Source organism: Saimiri boliviensis, chromosome X (assembly GCF_048565385.1).
Source record: "Saimiri boliviensis isolate mSaiBol1 chromosome X, mSaiBol1.pri, whole genome shotgun sequence".
Taxonomy (NCBI): Eukaryota; Metazoa; Chordata; class Mammalia; order Primates; family Cebidae; genus Saimiri; species Saimiri boliviensis.
This window is the reverse complement of record NC_133470.1, coordinates 85,821,633-85,842,255: the sequence shown is the minus strand read 5'-3', so window position 1 is coordinate 85,842,255 and position 20,623 is coordinate 85,821,633. Positions and strand designations below refer to the sequence as shown.

The 20,623-nt window shown below is 36.5% G+C and overlaps 1 pseudogene; it reads left to right on the top strand.

Moving 5' to 3' along the window:
- Positions 1–18,628: 18,628 nt before the first annotated feature.
- Positions 18,629–20,036, top strand: LOC101036720 (keratin, type II cytoskeletal 8 pseudogene; annotated as a pseudogene).
- Positions 20,037–20,623: the final 587 nt, after the last annotated feature.

Below are 20,623 nucleotides of genomic sequence, written 5' to 3'. Positions count from 1 at the left end.
ACAACAAAAAATTTGGAAAAACATTCAAGGAGAGATAACAAACAAAAGCTGAGGGATCCCAGAAGCACTAGACTTGTCTTGGAAGAAATGATAAAGGGAGTTTCTCAAGTTGCAATGAAAGGATGCTAAGCAGCAACACAAAAGCATATGAAAATCTAAAACGTACTGGCAAGCCTAAATATGTAGAAAGATACAGAATACTGTAATATTGTAATGATTGGTTTTAAATTACTTTCGGTATAAAAGTTAAAAAATAAAAGTATTAATAATAATAACTACAAAAGTGAGTTAATGGATACAAAATACAAAAAATGTAGATTGTGATATCAATGACATAAAGTAGGGAGGGGAGAATTAAAAGTGTAGAGTTTTGTATGTAATTGCAGTTAAGTTGTTTTCAGCATAAAATAAACTATTACAACCAGAGGATATTTTATGTGAGCCTCGTGGTAACCTCAAATAAAAATATCTATTGAAAACACACAAAAGAAAAAGAGAACAGAACCTAAGGATATCACTATTTTTAAAAAATCAATAAAAAATGACAAGAATAAACAAAAGGAATTTAAAAAAAAACCCTTCAAAACAATATCAAAATGGCAATAGCAAGTTCTTCCCTATTGTATTAGTCTGTTTTCATGCTGCTGATAAAGACATAGCTGAGACTGGGAAGAAAAAGGGGTTTAATTGGACTCACAGTTCTGCATAGCTGGGAAGGCCTCAGAATCATGGGGGCTGGTCTTTTTTGTGCTATTCTTGTGATAGTGAATAAGGCTCATGAGATCTGATGCAGCAAAAGCAGTAGAGAAAGAAAAGTAAATAGCAATAAATGCTTACATTAAAAACAAAAACAAAAATAAACCACCTAACTTTAGAAATAATAAAGATTAGGGCAGAATTAATGAAGAAAATACAAAAAAAATTTAAAAATCAATGAAACTAACAGTTGCATCTTTTTTAAAAGATAGATGAAATTGACAAAACATTAACAGGAAAAACTAAAAAACAAAGAGAAAATAAAGGAGGGGACATTACAAATAATACCACAGATATACAAAGGATCAGAAGAGACTACTATGAACAATTATATACCAATAAATAGAATCACTTAGGAGAAATGGCTAATTTCCTAGAATTATAACATGTACTAAGAATGAATCATAAATAAATAGAAAACATGAACAGAAAATTAACAAGTAAGAGGATTGAATTAGTTATCAAAAACAACCCAACACAGCAAAGCCCATAACCTGGTGGGTTCACTGATGAATTCTACCAAATATTTAAAGAATTAACACTAATCCTTCTCAGACTGTTCCAAAAAATCAAAGCAGAGGAAATACTTCCAAAATGCTTTTAGAAGACCAGTATTGCCCTAATACCAAAGCCATAGAAGAACAATACAAGAAAAAAAAATTATGGAAAATGATCCCTGATTAATATAGATGTGAAAATCTTCAACAAAATATTAGAACCTGAATTAAAAGAGCACACTAAAAGGATCATACAGACTGGGCACGGTGAGTCACGCCTGTAATCCCAGCACTTTGGGAGCTCAAGGCAGGTGGATCACCTGGGATCAGGAGTTTGAGATCAGCCTGACCAATATGGTGAAACCCTGTCTCTACTAAAAATACATAAATTAGCCAGGTGTGGTGGCATTTGACTGCAGTCCTGGTTACTCAGGAGGCTGAGACAGGAGAATTGCTTGAACCAATGAGGCAGAGGTTGCAGTTAGCCGAGATCACACCACTGCACTCCAGCCTGGGTGACAGAGCAAGACTCCATCTCAAAAAAAAATTATACAAATTTGCTTAAGTTCCTTGCACATTCTGGGTATTAGATCTTTGTCAGATGGATAGATTGCAAAAAAATTGCTCCCATTCTGTAGGTTCTCTGTTTACTCTTATGATAGTTTTTTTGCTGTGCAGAAACTCTTTAGTTTAATTAGATCCCATTTGTCAATTTTTGCTTTTTTGCAATTGCTTTCAATGGTTTCATAATAAAATCTTTGCCCATTAAAAAGTGAGCAAAGAACATAAACAGACACTTCTCAAAGAAAGACATACAGGCAGCCAACAAACATATTTTAAAAAGCTCAACATCATTGATCATTAGAGAAATTCAAATCAAAACCACGATGAGATGCTATCTCATGCCAGTCAGAATGGTGATTGTTAAAAAAAGTCCAAAAATAGCAAATGTTGGTGAGGTTGCAGAGAAATCAGAACACTTTTACACTGTTGGTGGGAATGCAAATTAGTCCAACCATTGTGGGAGACAATATGGCAATTCCTCAAAGATCTGGAAGCAGAAATACCATTTGACTCAGCAATTCCATTACTGGGTATATACCCAAAGGAATATAAATCATTCTATTATAAACATATATGCATGTGTATGTTCATTGCAGCACTATTCACAATAGCAAGTACAGGAAATCACTCCAAGTGCCCATGAATGGTAGACTGGATAAAGATAAAGAAAATGTGGTACATACACACCATGCAGTACTAGGTAGCCATAAGAAAGAATGAAAACATGTCCTTTGCAGGGACATAGATAATGTTGGAAGCCATTATTCTCAGCAATTAACAAAGAAACAGAAAATGAAAAACTTCATGTTCTCACTTATAAGTGGGAGTCGAACAATGAGAACACATGTACACAAGGAAGGGAACAACACACACTGGGGCCTGTCACGGGAGGGTAGAGGTGGGGAGAGCATTAGGGAAAAGAGCTCAAGCATGCAGGGCTTTATAACTAGGTGGTGGGTTGATAGGTGCAGCAAACCACCATGGCACACGTTTACCTATGTAACAAACCTGCACATGTACCCCAGAACTTAAAAAAAAATAAAAATTTTTAAAAACGATTGTACATCATGACCAAATAGTATTTATTTCTGAGATAAAAAGTTGGTTTAACATGTGGAAATTACTAAATGTGATACACCATATTAACAGAATAAAAGATAAAAATCACATGATTGTCTCATTAGATGCAAAAAAAGTTTGACAAAATTCAACATATTTATTACTATTATACTTTATGTTCTGAGATACATGTGCAGAACATAAAGGTTTGTTACATAGGTATACACATGTTATGGTGGTTTGCTGCACCCATCACCCCATCATCTACATTAGGTGTTTCTCCTAATTTTATCCCTCCCCTAGCTCCCCACCCCCTGACAGGACCCAGTGTGTGATATTCCCTTATCTGTGTCCATGTGTTCTCATTGTTCAACTCCCACTTAAGAGTGAGAACATGTGGTGTTTGGATTTCTGTTCCTGTGTTAGTTTGCTGAGAATGATGGTTTCTCTCAATAAATTAGGTATATAAGGACTATACCTCAAAATAATTAAGGCAATATACGATAAGCCCACAGCTAACATTATAAGCAATGGTGAAAAACTGAAAGTTTTTCCTTTAAGATGAGGAATAACACAAAGTTTATCCTTCTCCCCACTTCTATGCATCATAGGACTAGAAGCCCTAGTCAGGAAAATTAGTCAAGAAAAAGAAATAAAATACATCCAACCAGAAAGGAAGAAATAAAATTATCTCTGTTCACAGGTGATATATCAAAAACCTAAAGACCAAAAAAAAAAAAAAAAAAAAAAAAAAACCTGTTGGAAATAATACATGAATTCAATAAAGTTGCAGGATACAAAATCAATATACAAAAATTACTTGCATTTCTATAAACTAACAACAAATTATCCTAAAAGGAAATTAATAAAACAACCCCATTTACAATAGCATCTAAAAATTCAATACTTGAGAATAAACATAACTAGGGAGGAAAAAGATTTGTATGATGAAAATTATAAGACATTGATAAAAAATAAAGAAGACACATATAAATGTAAAGACATGTTGAGTTCATTATTTGGAATAATTAGTATTGATAATGTGTCTATACTACCAAAGCAATCTACAGATTCCATACTATCCCCAGGAAAATTTTTTTTTCTTTCAGAAATAGAAAAAATACTTCTAAAATTTATATGGCACCACAAAGAGCTCAAGTAGACAAAGCAATCATGAGCAAGGAGAACAAAACAAAAGTCATCACACTTCATAATGTCAAGCTATATTGCAAAGCTGTAGTAATTAAAACAGTATGGTACTAGCATAAATGCAGGCAGATAGACCAATGGAACAAAAAAGAGGACCCAACATAAACCCACACATATATGATCAAGTGATCTTCTACAATAGTGGCAAAAACACACAATGGGGAAAAATAATCCCTTTAACAACTGGTGTTGGAAAAACTGGATATCCACTTGCAAAAAAATATAATTGGTCTCATATATCATACACAAAAATTAACTAAAAGTGTATTAAAGTTCTAATTGTAGTACCTGATACTACAAAACTCCAAAAAAAAACATGGAGGAAAAGCTTTTGACTTTGTTCTTGGCAATGATTTCTTATATATATTCCCAAACCATACATCCAATAAAGGATTAATATCTGAAATATATAAGGAACTCAAACAACTCAGTAGCAAGAAAATGATCCAATTTAAAAATAGGTGAAACCTGAATAGACATTTCTTAACAGAAGACATAAAATGTATAACAGGTGTATTTAAAAATGATGATTCCTCAAGGATCTAAAACCAGAAGTACCATTTGATCCAGCAATCCCATTACTGGGTATATACCCAAAGGATTATAAATCATTCTACTATAAAGACACATGCACATGTATGTTTATTGCAGCACTGTCCACAATAGCAAAGACTTAGAACCAACCCAAATGCCCATCGATAATAGACTAAATAAAGAAAATGTGGCACATAAACACCATGGAATACTATGCAGCCATAAAAAAGGATGAGTTCCTGTCCTTTGGAGGGACATGGGTGCAACTGGAAACCATCATTCTCAGCAAACTAACACAGGAACAGAAAACCAAACATTGCATGTTCTCACTGATAAGTGGGAGCTGAATAAAGAGAACACATGGACACAGGAAGGGGAATATCACATACCAGGATCTGTTGGGGGTGGGGGACTTAGAGAGGGATAACATTAGAAGAAATACCTAAAGTAGATGATGGGTTGATGTGTGCAGAAAACTACCATGCACATGTATACCTATGTAACAAACCTGCACATTCTACACATGTATCCCAGAACTTAAAGTATAAAAAAATAAATAAAATAAAAATGGTCAACACCTCTAATCATCAGGGAAATGCCAATCAACACCACAATGAGACATCACAGTACATCTGTTAGGAGGGCTATTATCAAAACAACAAGAGAAAACAAGTGTTGGCAAATTTCTGGAGAAAAGGGTGCCCTTGAGCGCTGTTGGTGGGAATGTAAATTGGTACAGCTATTGTGGAATACACTATGGAGATTCCTCAAAAAATTAGAAATAGAACTACCATATGATTCATCAATCCCATCTTTGGATATGTATCCAAAATAATTGAATAGGGATCTCTAAGAGACATCTGCATGCTCATGCTTGTTGTAGCATTATTCATAATAGCCAAAGTACGAAAGCAACCTAAGTGTCCAATGATAAATGAATGGATAAAGGTGATATAGACATACAATGGAATATTATTTCATTTTTAAAAAGAAGGAAATCCTGCTATTTGTGACAACATAGATGAACCTGGAGGACATTATGCTAAGTTAAATAAGCCAGTCACAGAAGGACACATACTGAATGATTCTACTCATGCAAGGTATCTAAAATAGTCAAACTCACAGAAGGAGAGAGTAGAATGATGTTTGCTAAGGCCTGGGGGTAAGGGGGAAATTGGTTGTTGTTCAATGGGTATGAAGTTTCAGTTCTACAAGATAAGTAAGTTCAAGAGATCTGCTGTACAACATAGTGACTATAGTTCACAATACTGTATTGTGCACTTTAAAAATTTGTTGTGTGGGTAGATCTCATGTTAAGTGTTCTTACCCACCTCTCACCCACCAAAAAGAAGGAAGTAAATTTAAGGTTATCTTATACAATCACTGGAGCACTCACTAAAAGTTAATGCAAAGTGAGATGGCTGAAAGCAATGGACAAATTAGAAAGCAATTCTAAACCAATATCTAATTAACTCAAGTTAACACAGGAAAAGAGTAAAACGAAACAAGAAACTGATTGTCCAAATAGAAAATGAATATTAAATAATAGATCTCAGTAAATGATCCAACCATATCGATAATTATATTAAATGTAAATCTATCAAATACTCCAATTAAATGATATAAATTTTCAATATGGAATAAAAATGCAAGACCAAACTATATGCTATTTACAAGGGTTTCACTTTATATTAAGACAGGTAGGCTGGAAGTAAAAGGCTTGAAAAAAATACTATGCCAGCAATAAGCATAAAAATGCTGAGGAGGCATAAAGTCAGCAAGATGGCAGAATATGCTTCAGCAGTTATCCCCTCTCAGAACATCAGTTTGAATAACAATACATACATGAAAATATCTTTATAAATCCTAAGGAATCCAAATGATAGATACAGCACCTGGAGCATAGAAAGTGGAGCACAGAAATAAGAAAAGATGCATAGATGTGGGTAGGAAGAACAGTTTTACATTACTCCATCAACTCTTCCTCAGGCCTGTACAGTGCAATCTGGAGATGCTCTCAATATGCAGGAAGGAGAGTGAAGTGAGCACGTGACTTCACTAGAGACCCCAGCACCAGGACTACCCCAGTATTCCTGGGCACCAGGTCAACCCTTACAAACCCAGACTCCAGGCCCTCCCCACTGCCAGGTCATTCCACATGTACCTGGTCTCCAGAAAGATCCCCACAGCCTAGGCTCCAGGCACACTCCAGTGCCAGACCCACCTCCATGGCCCCAGGCTCCAGGCCCACTGTTTAGAGCCAATAAGCCAATGCAGTAAAGTTGCAGAAAACAAATCCAACAGACAAAAGTAGTTAATATTTCTACAGACTAACAATAAACTATCTGAAAAAAGAAATTAGGAAAATAATCCCATTTACAATAGAAAAAAAATACTTAGGTGTAAATTTAATTAAGGAGGTGAAATATCTGGACACTGAAAATTATCAAACATTGATGAAAAAATTAAAGAAGACAAAATAAATGGAAAGATACCCCATACTCATGATTTGGAAGAATTAATATTTTGCAATTCCTATCAAAATCCCAATGTCGTTTTTTTGTTGTTGTTGTTGTTGTGTTGTTTTTTTTTTTTTTTTTTCAAGAAAATAGAACATCCTAAAACTTGTATAAAAACACAAAAACACAAAAGACTCTGTATAGCCAAAGCAATCTTGGGGAAGAAGAACAAAACTGGAGTCATCACACTACCCAATTTCAAAATATACCACAAAGCTATAGTAATCAAAACAGAATGGTACTGGCCTAAAAGTAGACAAATAGACCAAAGGAACAGAATAGAAAGACCAGAAATAAATCTACATATTCACAGTCAATTGATCTTTAACAAAGTAGCCAAGAACACACAATGGGGAAAGGATTTTCTCTTAATAAATGGTGCTTGGAAAACTGTACATCCACTTGTAGAAGAATAAAATTGGCCACTTACCTTACACCATATGCAAAAATGAACTCAAAATGGATTATAGACTTAAATGTAAGGTCTGAAACTGTAATATTCCAAGAAGAAAAATAGGAAAAAAGTCTTCTTGACAGCGTTCCAGGAAATACTCTCTTGGCTATTATCTCAAAAGGACACAACACAAAGGCAAAAATAGACAAATGAGACTACATGAAATAAAAAAGCTTCTGCATAGCAAATGAAATTATCAGAAGAATAAAAAGACTATGGAATGGAAGAAAATGTTTTTAAAACATATTTCTGGCCGGGCGCGGTGGCTCAAGCCTGTAATCCCAGCACTTTGGGAGGCCGAGGCGGGTGGATCACGAGGTCAAGAGATCGAGACCATCCTGGTCAACATGGTGAAACCCCATCTCTACTAAAAATACAAAAATTAGCTTGGCATGGTGGTGCACGCCTGTAGTCCCAGCTACTCGGGAGGCTGAGGCAGGAGAATTGCTTGAGCCCAGGAGACGGAGGTTGCGGTGAGCCAAGATTGCGCCATTGCACTCCAGCCTGGATAACAAGAGTGAAACTCCATTTCCAAAAAAAAAAAAAAAAAAAAAAACATATTTCTGAGAGGGTGTAATATTTAAAATATACTAGGAATTTAAACACCTCAATAGCAAGAAAACAAATAACATGATTAAAAATGGGCAAAGGACATTTCTCAAAAAAAGACACACAAATTGCCAATAGGCATAATAAAGTATGTTCAATACTACCAACTATCAGGGAAACTCAAATCAAAACCACAGTAAAATATCACCACACCTGTTAGGATAGCAATTATCAAAATGACAAAAAAATAACAAGAGTTGGCGAAGGTATGGAGAAAAGGACACCCTTGTACATTGTTGATGAGAATGTAAATTGACAGTCTCATTGTGGAATACAGTATGAAGTTCCTGAAAAAAAAACTAGAAAAAGAACTACTATATGATCCAGTAGTCCCACCTTTGGGTATATAACCAAAGAAATTGAAATTGGAATCTTGAAGGGATGTCTACATTCTTATGTTCATTTGAGCATTATTAACAACAGCCAAGATATGGAAACAAACTGAGTTTCCTTCAATGGATAAGTAAAGAAAATGTGGTATATATATATATATATATATATATATATATATATATATAGTGTCCATTTATATGTGATTATATATTATATATACATATATGTGTATATATTGTATATGTGTGTGTGTGTGTGTGTGTGTATATATATATATATATATATATATACACACATACACACAGATATCTAATGGCACTATTCAGTTTTTTATTTTAAAAAATCCTCTCGGTTGCAACAACATGGATGAACCTGGAGGATATTATGTTAAATAAAATAACCTAGGCACAAAAAGACACAAACTGCATGATGTCACTTACATGTGGAATTTAAAAAGTCAAACTCCTAGAACCAGACAGAAAGATGGTATTGTCAGAGGATAGGGGTTAGGGGAAATGGGAAGACATTGGTCAAAGCATTGTACAAAGTTTCAGTTATGCAAGATGAACAAGTTCTGGAGATCTAGTGTATAGCATGGTCACTGTAGTTAATAGTACTATATATATATATATATATATTCAAAATTAACTGAGAGTAGATTTTAAATATTGTCACCTCAAAAAATTGTGACTATGTGAGCTAATGGATATGTTAATTAGCTTTATTGTGGTAATCATTTCATAATGTATGCATATATCAAAACATCACTTTGTGAACTTTAAACATATAATTTTTGTCAACTATACCTCAATAAAGCTGGAAAAATAAAAGAACTAACACACAGGGACTGGGGAGCTGGAGGGATTACAAGCAGAGAACAGAGGAATTTTAGAGCAGTGAAACGACTCTGTATAATACTATAATGGTGGATACATGGCATCACACATTTTTGTCCAAATTCATAGAATGTATAATATCAAGAGTAAATCCTGTCTGGGTCCAGTGGCTCACAGCACTTTGGTAGGCTGAGGCAGGTAGGTTGCTTGAACCCAGGAGTTCAAAACCAGTCTGAGTAACATGACAAAACCCTATCTTCACAAAAATGAGCCAGGTGTGGTGGCCCATGCCTGTAGTCTCAACTACTCAAGAGGCTGAGTTGGGAGGATTGCTTGAGCCTGGGAAGCACAGGCTGCAATGAGCGGAGATCTTGCCACTGCCCTCCAGCCTGGGTGACAGAGCCAGAGCCAGATCCTAAAAACACACGTGCATACACACACACACACACACACACACACACACACAGAGAGAGAGAGAGAGTAAATCTTAATGTAAATATTTTTATCAATTGTAAGGAAAGTATCACTCAGATGGCAGATGCTGATAATAAAGGTCTTGCATGTGAGGAAGCAGGGGGTATACAGGAACTCTGTACCTTCTGCTCAATATTGATGTGAACCTAAAACCGCTCTAAAAAATAAAGACTATTTTTAAAAGTCTGGATTTGCTATATGGATATCAAAGAGAGTAGGCTTCAAAACAAAGTCTTAATAGGCTTATTTATTGGTGGATATATGAAGGGAGATTTTTTAATAATAAAATATTTAACTTATGAAAACAACAAAACAATCAAATGTGATGAATAACAGAGCTTCAAAATATAAAATGCAAAATTTGACAAAATTAGAGAGAAAAAGAAATCCACAGGCAGAAGTGCAAATTTTAGTATGTCTTTCTCAGGAATTGATAGAATAACTGATCAAAAGAAAATAGTAACAGAAACACTATAGTGATCAACACTCTCAGCAAATTTGAACTTACTGGAATTTATAAAATACTAAACTACAGCTATAAGATATACATTACTTTTTAGAATTATGGTACATCAAATATGAAAGAACATTACTGGGTCAAAAGTAACTCTCAAGATTAGTCAAAATACTGAAATCCCACAAAGTATGTTATCTGACAACGATTGAATGAAATATTGTTGCTTCTCCAAGGGAAATGAAAGCATAGGTTTACCAAAAAAAGAAGGAAATCCTGTCATTTATGATGACATGAATGAACCTGGAGGACATAATGCTAGGTGAAATAAGCTGGACACATAAAGACAAATACTGCATGATCTTACTTACATGTAAAATCTAAAAATGTCAACCTCATAGAAACAGAGAGTAGAATGGTGGTTACCAGAGGCTACAGAGTGAATGGGATATAGGAAAAATGGAGATTTTGACCAAAGGATACAAAGCATTAGTTAGAAAGGAAGAATAAGTTTTAGTGATCTATTGCGCAGCATGATAACCATAGTTAATAATAATGTATTCTATAAATTCCTGGAAAAATACAACCCTCTTAGCTTAAATCAGGAAGAATTAGATACCCTTAACTGACCAATAACAAGCAGCAAGATTGAAATGGTAATTTAAAAATTATCAACAAAAAAAGTCCAGGATCAGACAGATTCACAGCAGAATTCTACCAAACATTCAAATAAGAATTGGTACCAATCCTTTTGACACTATTCCACGTGATAGAGAAAGAAGAAACCTTCCCTAATTCATTCTATGAAGCCAGCACCACCCTAATACCAAAACTAGGAAAGGACACAACCAAAAAAAAAAAAAAACAAACAAACAAACAAACAAACAAACAAAAACTACAGACCTATATCCGTGATTAACATAGATGCTAAAATCCTTAACAAAATACTAGCTAACCAAATCCAACAACATATCAAAAAGATAATTCACCATAATCAAGTGGGTTTAATACCAGGGATGCAGGGCTGGTTTAACATACACAAGTCAATAAATGTGATTCACCAGATAAACAGAATTAAAAGCAAAAATCACATGATCATATCAATAGACGCAGAAAAAGCATTCAACAAAATCCAGCATCCCTTTATGATCAAAACCCTCAGTAAAATCGGCATACAAGGGAAATACCTTAATGTAACAAAAGCTATTTATGACAAACCCATTGCCAACATAATAATGAGTGTGGAAAAGTTGAAAGTATTCCCCCTGAGGATGGGAATAAGACAATGATGCCCACTCTCACCATTCCTCTTCAACATAGTACTGGAAGTCTTAGCCAGAGCAATCAGACTATAAGAAGACATTAAGAGTATCCAAATCGGTAAAGAGGAAGTCAAATTGTCCCTGTTTGCTGACAATATCATTTACCTTGAGAATCCTAAGGACTCATTCAGAAAGCTCCTAGAACTGATTTAAAAAATTCAGCAAAGTTTCCAGACACAAGATTAACGTACACAAATCAGTAGCTCTTCTATACACCAACAGTGACCAAGTGGAGAATTAAATCAAGAACTCAACCCCTTTTACAATAGCTGCAAAAAGAAATAAAATACTTAGAAATACACCTAACAAGGGAGTCAAAATAACTCTACAAGGAAAACTACAAAACACTTCTACGAGAAATCAAAGATGACACAAACAAATGGAAACACAACCCATGCTCATGGATGGGTAGAATCAATATTGTGAAAATGACCACACTGCTGAAAGCAATACAAATTCAACACAATCCCCAGGAAAATACCACCATTATTCTTCACAGAGTTAGAAAAAAAATTCTAAAATTCATGTGAAACCAAAAAAGAGACCTCACAGCCAAAGCAAATCTAAGCAAAAAGAACAAATCTGGAGGCATCACACTACCTGATTTCAAACTGCACTATAAGGCCATGGTCACCAAAATACCGTGGTACTGGTATAAGAATAGGCACATAAATCAATGGAACAGAATAGAGAACCCAGAAATAAACCCAAATACTTAAGCCAAGTGATCTTCGACAAAGCAAACAAAAACATAAAGTGGGAAAAGGACACCCTTTTCAACAAATGTTGCTGGGATAATTGGCAAACCACACGTAGGAGAATGAAACTGGATCTTCCTCTCTCACCTTACACAAAAATCAACTCAAGAGGGATTAAGGACTTAAACCTAAGACCTGAAATTATAAAAATTCTAGAAGATAACATTGGAAAACTCCTTATAGACATTGGCTTAGGCAAGGATTTCATGACCAAAAACTAAAAAGAAATTGCAATAAAAACAAAGATAAATAGCTGGGTCCTAATTAAACTAAAGAGCTTTTGCATGACAAAAGGAGCAGTCAGCAGAGTAAACAGACAAACCACAGAATGTGAGAAAATCTTTACAATCTACACATCTGACAAAGGACTAATATCCAGAATGTAAAATTAACTCAAACAAATCACTAAGAAAAAAAAAAAAAAAAAAAGCAATCAATCCCATCAAAAAGTGTGCTAAGGACGTGAATAGAAAATTCTCAAAAGAAGATACACAAATGGCCAACAAACCACTTTTACACTGTTGGTGAAAGTGTAAATTAGTTCCACCATTGTGGAAGTCAGTGTGGCGATTTCTCAAAGATCTAGAAATAGAAATACCATTTGACCCAGCAATCTCATTACTGGGTATATACCCAAAGGATTATAAATCATTCTATTGTAAAGACACATGCACATGTATGTTTATTGCAGCACTGTTTATAATAGCAAAGACTTGGAACCAACCCAAATGCTCATCAATGATAGACTGGACAAAGAAAATGTGGCACATATACACCATGGAATACTATGCAGCCATAAAAAAGGATGAGTTCATGTTCTTTGCAGGGACATGGATGAAACTGGAAACCATCATTCTCATCAAATTGACACAAGAACAGAAAACCAAATACCACATGTTCTCACTCATAAGTGGGTGTTGAACAATGAGAACACATAGACACAGGGAGGGGAACATCACACACCAGGGCCTGGGGGGTGGGGGAGCTAGGGTAGGAATAGCAGAGGTTGAGGGGCTAGGAGAGGGATAGCATTAGGAGAAATACCTAATGCAGATGACGGGGCAAGGGATGCAGCCAACCACCACCATGGCATGTGTATACCTATGTAACAAACCTGCACAATCTGCATATGTACCCCAGAACTTAAAGTATAATAAATAAATATTAAAAAGTAAAAAAATAAAATAAAAAGAAATACCATTTGACCCAGCAATCCCATTACTGGGTATATATCCAAAGGATTATAAATCATTCTATTATAGAGAAACATGCACACATATGTTCATTGCTGCACTGTTCACAATAGCAAAGACTTGGAACCAACCCAAATGCCCATGAATGATAGACTGGGTAAAGAAAATGTGGCACATATAAACCATGAAATACTATGCAGCCATAAAAAAGGATGAGTTCATGTTCTTTGCAGGGACACGGATGAAGCTGGAAACCATCATTCTCAGCAAACTGACACAAGAACAGAAAACCAAACACTGTATCTTCTCACTCATAAGTGGGCATTGGACAATGAGAACACATGGACACAGGGAGGGGATCATCACACACCAGGGCCTTTTGGGGGGTGGGAGGGCGAGGGGGGATAGGGGAGGGATAGCAGGGGGTGAGGGAATTGGGGAGGGGAAATACGTAATGCAGGTGTTGGGGAGATGGATGCAGCAAACCACCATGGCATGTGTATATCTATGTAACAATCCTGCACGATCTGCACATGTATCCCAGAACTTAAAGTATAATTTAAAAAAATAGCTATTTCAAAAGTATATGAGATGGAGTTAATGAGTTAATACAAAGTTCTTATTGCTCAGCCTGACAGTCAGCAAATGTCTAACAAATGTGAGCTATTATTACAAGAAAAAAAAGAATTTGTTTTTAATCAAAATGGATTAAACTTTAGTTCTTTTTAAGACTCCTGAGCTCCATTCTTCCTGTTTGTAAACATCAGTGTGTCCCTTCAAATATGTCTTTTCCATCATTTATATTAAAGACCTAATCATAAAGTTAAGAAAAAAAGAAAAAAGAAAAAAATGCTCAACATCACTAGTGATAGAGGAAATGCAAATCAAGACCACAATGCAATACCACCTGACTCCTGTAAGAATGGCCATAATCAAAGAATTAAAAAGCAGTAGGTGTTGGTGTGGATACAGCAATCAGAGAACACTTCTACACTGCTAGTGGGAATGTAAACTAGTACAGACACTATGGAAAACAGTGTAGAGACTCCTTAAAGAACTAAAAGTAGAACTACCATTTGCTCCAGCAATCCCACTACTGGGTATCTGCCTAGAGGAAAAGAAGTCATTATCTGAAAACGATATTTGCACACACATGTTTATAGCAGCACAATCTTCAATAGCAAAATCATGGAATCAACCCAAATGCCCATTAATCAATGAGTAGATAAAGAAATTCTGGCATATGCATATATATATATGGAATACTACTCAGCCATAAAAAGGAATGAATTAACAGTAACGACCTGGATGAGATTAGGGACTAGTATTCTTTTTATTTTTTTTGTTTCGGAGTTTTGCTGTTGTTACCCAGACTGGAGTGCAATGGCACGATCTTGGCTCACCACAACCTCCACCTCCTGGGTTCAAGCAATTCTCCTGCCTCAGCCTCCCGAGTAGCTGGGACTACAGGCACGCAGCACCATGCCCAGCTAATTTTTGTATTTTTAGTAGAGACGGGGTTTCACCTTGTTGACCAGGATGGTCTCGATCTCTTGACATTGTAATCCACCCCCCTCGGCCTCTCAAAGTGCTGGGATTACAGGCATGAGCCACCGTGCCTGGCCTAGGGACTAGTATTCTAAGTGAAGTAACTCAGGAATGGAAAACCAAACGTATGTTCTCACCGACATGTGGGAGCTAAGCTGTGAGGACACAAAGGCATAAGAATGATAAAATGGACTCTGGGAACTTGGGGGGAAGAGTAGGAGGGGCAAAAGATAAATGCCAACAAATATAGTACAGTGTATACTGCTCTGGTGATGGGTGCACCAGGTTCTCACAAATCTTTACTTAAGAACTTACTCATGTAACCAAATACCACCTGTAACCCAATAACTTATGGAAAAATAAATTTTTTAAAAAAGAATATATATAAAGATATGCAAATGGTCAACAAACAAGGCGAAGGTACATTACAAGTCATCATAGAAAATCTAATTAAAACTATAATCAAATACCACTACACATTCACAATAAAGGGTAAAAGGCCAAATAGGGTGTGAAGCAACTTCATCTCTCATACATAAAAGGTGGAAGTTTAAAATAGCACAACCATTCTGAAAAGGTATTTGGCAGTTTCTCAAATATACCTACACCTACAATCCAGCAATTCTACTCATACATACATAACCAACAAAATGGAAATCATATGTTCATTTAAAAAGTTAAATAACAGTTAAATAAAAGTTAAATAAAAAGTTCTTAACAACTTTATTCACAGTAGCTAAAAACTAGGGGGAGAAAACAAATTCCACAGCAGTGTAATTGATAAACTGTGGTACAATCATGCAGGCTCTATTTAGTACTAAAATGAACAAACTGTCGATAAATGCAACAACTGGTGTGGATCTCAAAACCGTGGTACTGAGTAAAACAAGTGACACAAAATGGAACATATATCGTATGATTTCATTTATATGGAGTGCATGAATAGGCAAAATTCATCTATGATATGACAATGGTCAGTTAAAGTATGGGATAGTGACTGGAAAGGGCACAAGGGAACTTTCTGGGGTCATGGACTATTCTTTACCTTGATCTGGGTGATGGTCACATTAATGTATACATTTGTCAAAATTAATCTTCTTGTTTATTTTTTTGTAGTTTTCATGATATGCAGATTATATCTCAATAAAACACTGAGAAAACCAAAACAAGAGGATCATTTGACTATTCCTGTAACTATTAAATAAACTAAAAACTAAACATCTCCCACAGAGAAAATCTAGGCAAAAATGGCTTTGCTGCAATTTCCAGCAATAATTCAAGAAGAAAATAATTATGATCTAACAAAAACTCTTCCATAGAATAAATAAAGGTATAAAATTCCCCAAATTACTTTTTTTGAGGCTAGCATAACCTTTAGATCAAAATCTGACAAGGACTGTATGAACAAATAAAATTAAAGGCCATTCTGACTCATGGCCATGAATGAACAAATCCTTCAAATGTTCACAAATCATATCCAACAATATATAAACAGCTTAATACATCATGACCTAGTTGGATTTATCTCAGGAAGGCAATTCTGGTTACAATTTTTAAAATGTAATTCAGCACATTAATATTTTAGAGTATAATATTTTGACTACATAAAGAGGCATAGGCAAAAAGATCTTGATAAAATTTAATATATACCAAAAAATAGGAAACAAGGAATACATGGGAACTTAATATGATACAACGTATCTGGAAATATCTATTCAATCTATTACTATATTTGTAATATATTAAAATACTGGTCTTTGAGATAGGGTATATAACAAAATGGCTGCCATCATCACTACTATTCAGCATTATAGTGGAGGTCCTAAAGAATTCAGCACATTAATAAGAACATAAGCATGCAAAAAGAAGTGTAAAACTGTCATTTTTATATTATATGACTGAGTACATAAGAAAATCTTTTAAAATCTATGGATAAAGTGTTAAATTTACAAAGGGACTTAAGTAAAATTGCTAGATACAAAAACAATATATGAAAAATAACGTTTTAGTTCTATAAATGAGGAAGAACTATTTAAGCCATTCAAAGATCCTAGTTATAGTAGCCTCAAAAATATCTATTCAGATATGCTTATGAATAAAAGTATGTGAGAGGCAACAATCTTCTACAACTACAAAAAACTGGATGATTTACAAAAATCGTAATGTTAAAGTACCAAATAGTGGTGGAAACAAAGATTAAATTAAAATTTCAAGGAAAGAAAATCTTTTCCATTGTAAGCTGACAATCTTCAACTGTTTTTCTGCTTTGGAAAATTTACCAACTCTGAGAACAGGCTGAAAACCAGGCTCACTCAAACAAAGGGCCTCTGCTGGAGGAGAGAAAAACCAGCAAAGCTTTTAGCAGTTTGACAAGGCTGGTGCGACAAATACAAAAGTTGATGATACTCAAATGTTCAGCAGGTTTTCCCCACTGAACATTTGCTGACTTCTGGCATAGTTAGGTAAAATACCTATAAAAAGGTGAAGTGAAATCTCCAGCAATCACCCAGTCTTTAGGAAACAAACATGTGCCAGAATTTGAAATTCCAGGAGGCTGCAAATTGTGAACAGCAGATCTGGATCTTCCACAGTCTTTCAGAGATTACAAAATAAAAATCTACAAAGCTCTTATATCCTAGGGAAAAGAAGCAAACCAGACATAGACTGAGTTTTATTAAAACTGCACTCTAGCCCTCATCATGAACAATTTCTGACTGGATTAAATTAAGCATATGTTCACCTTATGTGCCTAAAAGGGGAAAAGTGGAACTCTCTGTAGAATATCTCATCTGAAGCCTCTACAATTTTTTATATATGGTACGTGACATGCGATGAAAATATTACTAGATATACAAAAAAGTAAGAATATGACATATAAATCAAAATAAAAGATGAAAATAGACACAGAAACACACATGATCTGGATAGTGAAATAATCAGAGAATGACTTAAAAATTAACTATGATTAATGTTTTTAAAAGAAGGAAAAATTAAATAAAATATGTAAAAGAACCAAGAACTGTAGTACAGAATTTGAATTAATGAAAATAAAAATCAACTAGATATCATACAATGAAAAACTAAGAATTCAGTGCATTGGATTAATGGGATATGTAACACAAAAGAACAGGTTTATGTGACTCCAAAATCATATAAAATATTAAAATTGAAGCACAAGAACAAAAATAATTGGGAAAAAAGATGGAGCATAAGAGATATGTAGGACACAGTAAAAAACTAACAAACATGGAATGGGAGAAAAGAAGGAATGGGGCAGAAGCAATACCTAAAGAAATAATATTCAAAAAGTTTACAAAATTAATAAAAGACATACATCCACAGAATAAATACACTCAGTGAATCATAAACAGGATAAACAAAATGAAAACCACACCTATGTACATCACAGTCAAGTTGTTGAGAAAACAAAGGGATGAAGAAGCAGCTTCTTGGCTCCTTCTGGCATCTCCACCTGGTTCAGCCCACCTACCTCCACTCCTGCCTCCACCATGTCCATCGGGATAACCCAGAAGTCCTACAAGTTGGCCATCTCTGGCCTCTGGGCCTTCAGCAGCCGCTGCTACAGGAGTGGGCCTGGTGCCTGCATCAGCTCTTTGAGCTTCTCCCAAGTGGGCAGCAGCAGCTTCCAGGCTGGCCTAGGTGGAGGCTATGGTGGGGCCAGTGGCATGGGAGGCACGACCACTGTCACTGTCAACCAGAGCTTGCTGAGCCCCCTTAACCTGAAGGTGGACCCCAACATCCAGGCCGTGCTCACACAGGAGAAGGAGCAGATCAAGACCCTCAACAAGTTTGTCTCCTTCATCGACAAGGTATGGTTCCTAGAGCAGCAGAACAAGATGCTGGAGTTGAAGTGGAGCCTCCTGCAGCAGCAGAAGATGGCTCAGAGCAACATGGACAGCATAAGTGAGAGCTACATCAACAACCTTAGGTGGCAGCTGGAGACTCTGGGCCAGGAGAAGCTGAAGCTGGAGGCGGAGCTTGGCAACATGCAGGGGCTGGTGGAGGATGTCAAGAGCAAGTAGAAGGATGAGATCAGTAAGCGTACAGAGATGGAGAATGAATTTGTCCTCATCAAGAAGGGTGTGGATGAAGCTTATATGAACAAGGTGGAGCTGGAGTCTCGCCTGGAAGGGCTGACTGATGAGATCGACTTCCTCAGGCAGCTGTATGAAGAGGAGATCTGGGAGCTGCAGTCCCAGATCTCCGACACATCTATGGTGCTGCCCATGGACTACACCAGCTCCCTGGACATGGACGGCATCGTCGCTGAGGTCAAGGTGCAGTACGAGAAAATGGCCAACCACAGCTGGGCTGAGGCAGAGAACTTGTACCAGATCAAGTATGAGGAGCTGCAGACGCTGGCTGGGAAGCATGGGGATGATAAAAACTGAGGTCTCCAAGATGAACTGGAACATCAGTCAGCTCCAGGCTACGACTGAGGGCCTCAAAGGCTAGAGGGCTTCCCTAGAGGCCGCCATCACAGCCGAGCAGCATAGGGAGCTGGCTGTTAAGGATGCCAATGCCAAGCTGTCCGAGCTGAAGGTCACTCTGCAGCGGGCCAAGCAGGACATGGTGTGGTAGCTGCGTGAATACCAGGAGCTGATGAAAGTCAAGCTGGCCCTGGACATCGAGATCGCCACCTACAGGAAGCTACTGGAGGGTGAGGAGAGCTGGCTGGAGTCTGGGATTCAGAAGATAAGTATTCATAGGAAGAACACCAGTGGCTATGCAAGTGGTCTGTGCTCAGCCTATGGGAGCCTCAGAAGCCCTGGCCTCAGCTATGGCCTGGGCTCCAGCTCCTTTAGCCGCATCAGCTTCACCAGGGCCATGGTTGTGAAGATCGAGACCTGCGATGGGAAGCTAGTGTACAAGTCCTCTAATGCCCTACCCAAGTGAACAGTTACGGCAGCCCCTCTAAGCCTGCCCCTCCCGTGGCTGCTGGGCAGGGGAGCACAAGGTACAGGAGACCCACTTGAGGCTTGGCCCTAGCCCTCAACCCACCTGTGAGGGAGTTTGCTGCCTGGGGATCCCCCTTGCCCATGCCTCCAGCTACAAAACAATTCAACTGCCTTTTTTTTTGGAGGGAGGGGGTCCAAACTAAAGGCAGATTTCCCAAAAGAAGCAATGTCAGTCAGAAAGTAACATTATAACATTTTTAAGTGCTAAAGTAAAAATAACCACAAGGAACTACCAACACAGAATTCTAAACCCAAAGAAAGTATTATTCAGCAATGTGGATGAAATAAAGAGGCTTTCACATGAACAAATATTAAGGAATTCCTCACCAGCAGACCAACACTGAAAGAAAACAGGACAAAAACAAAGAAAATTCTTTAGTCAAAAGAAAAATGATGCTGGATGGAAACATGAAAATGCAAAAGGGCATGAAGAACACCAGAGAGGGTAAATACATGGGTAAAAGTAAACAAATATTTAGATTATGCAAAACAGTAATTAGAATATTTTGTACAGTCTGAATTACA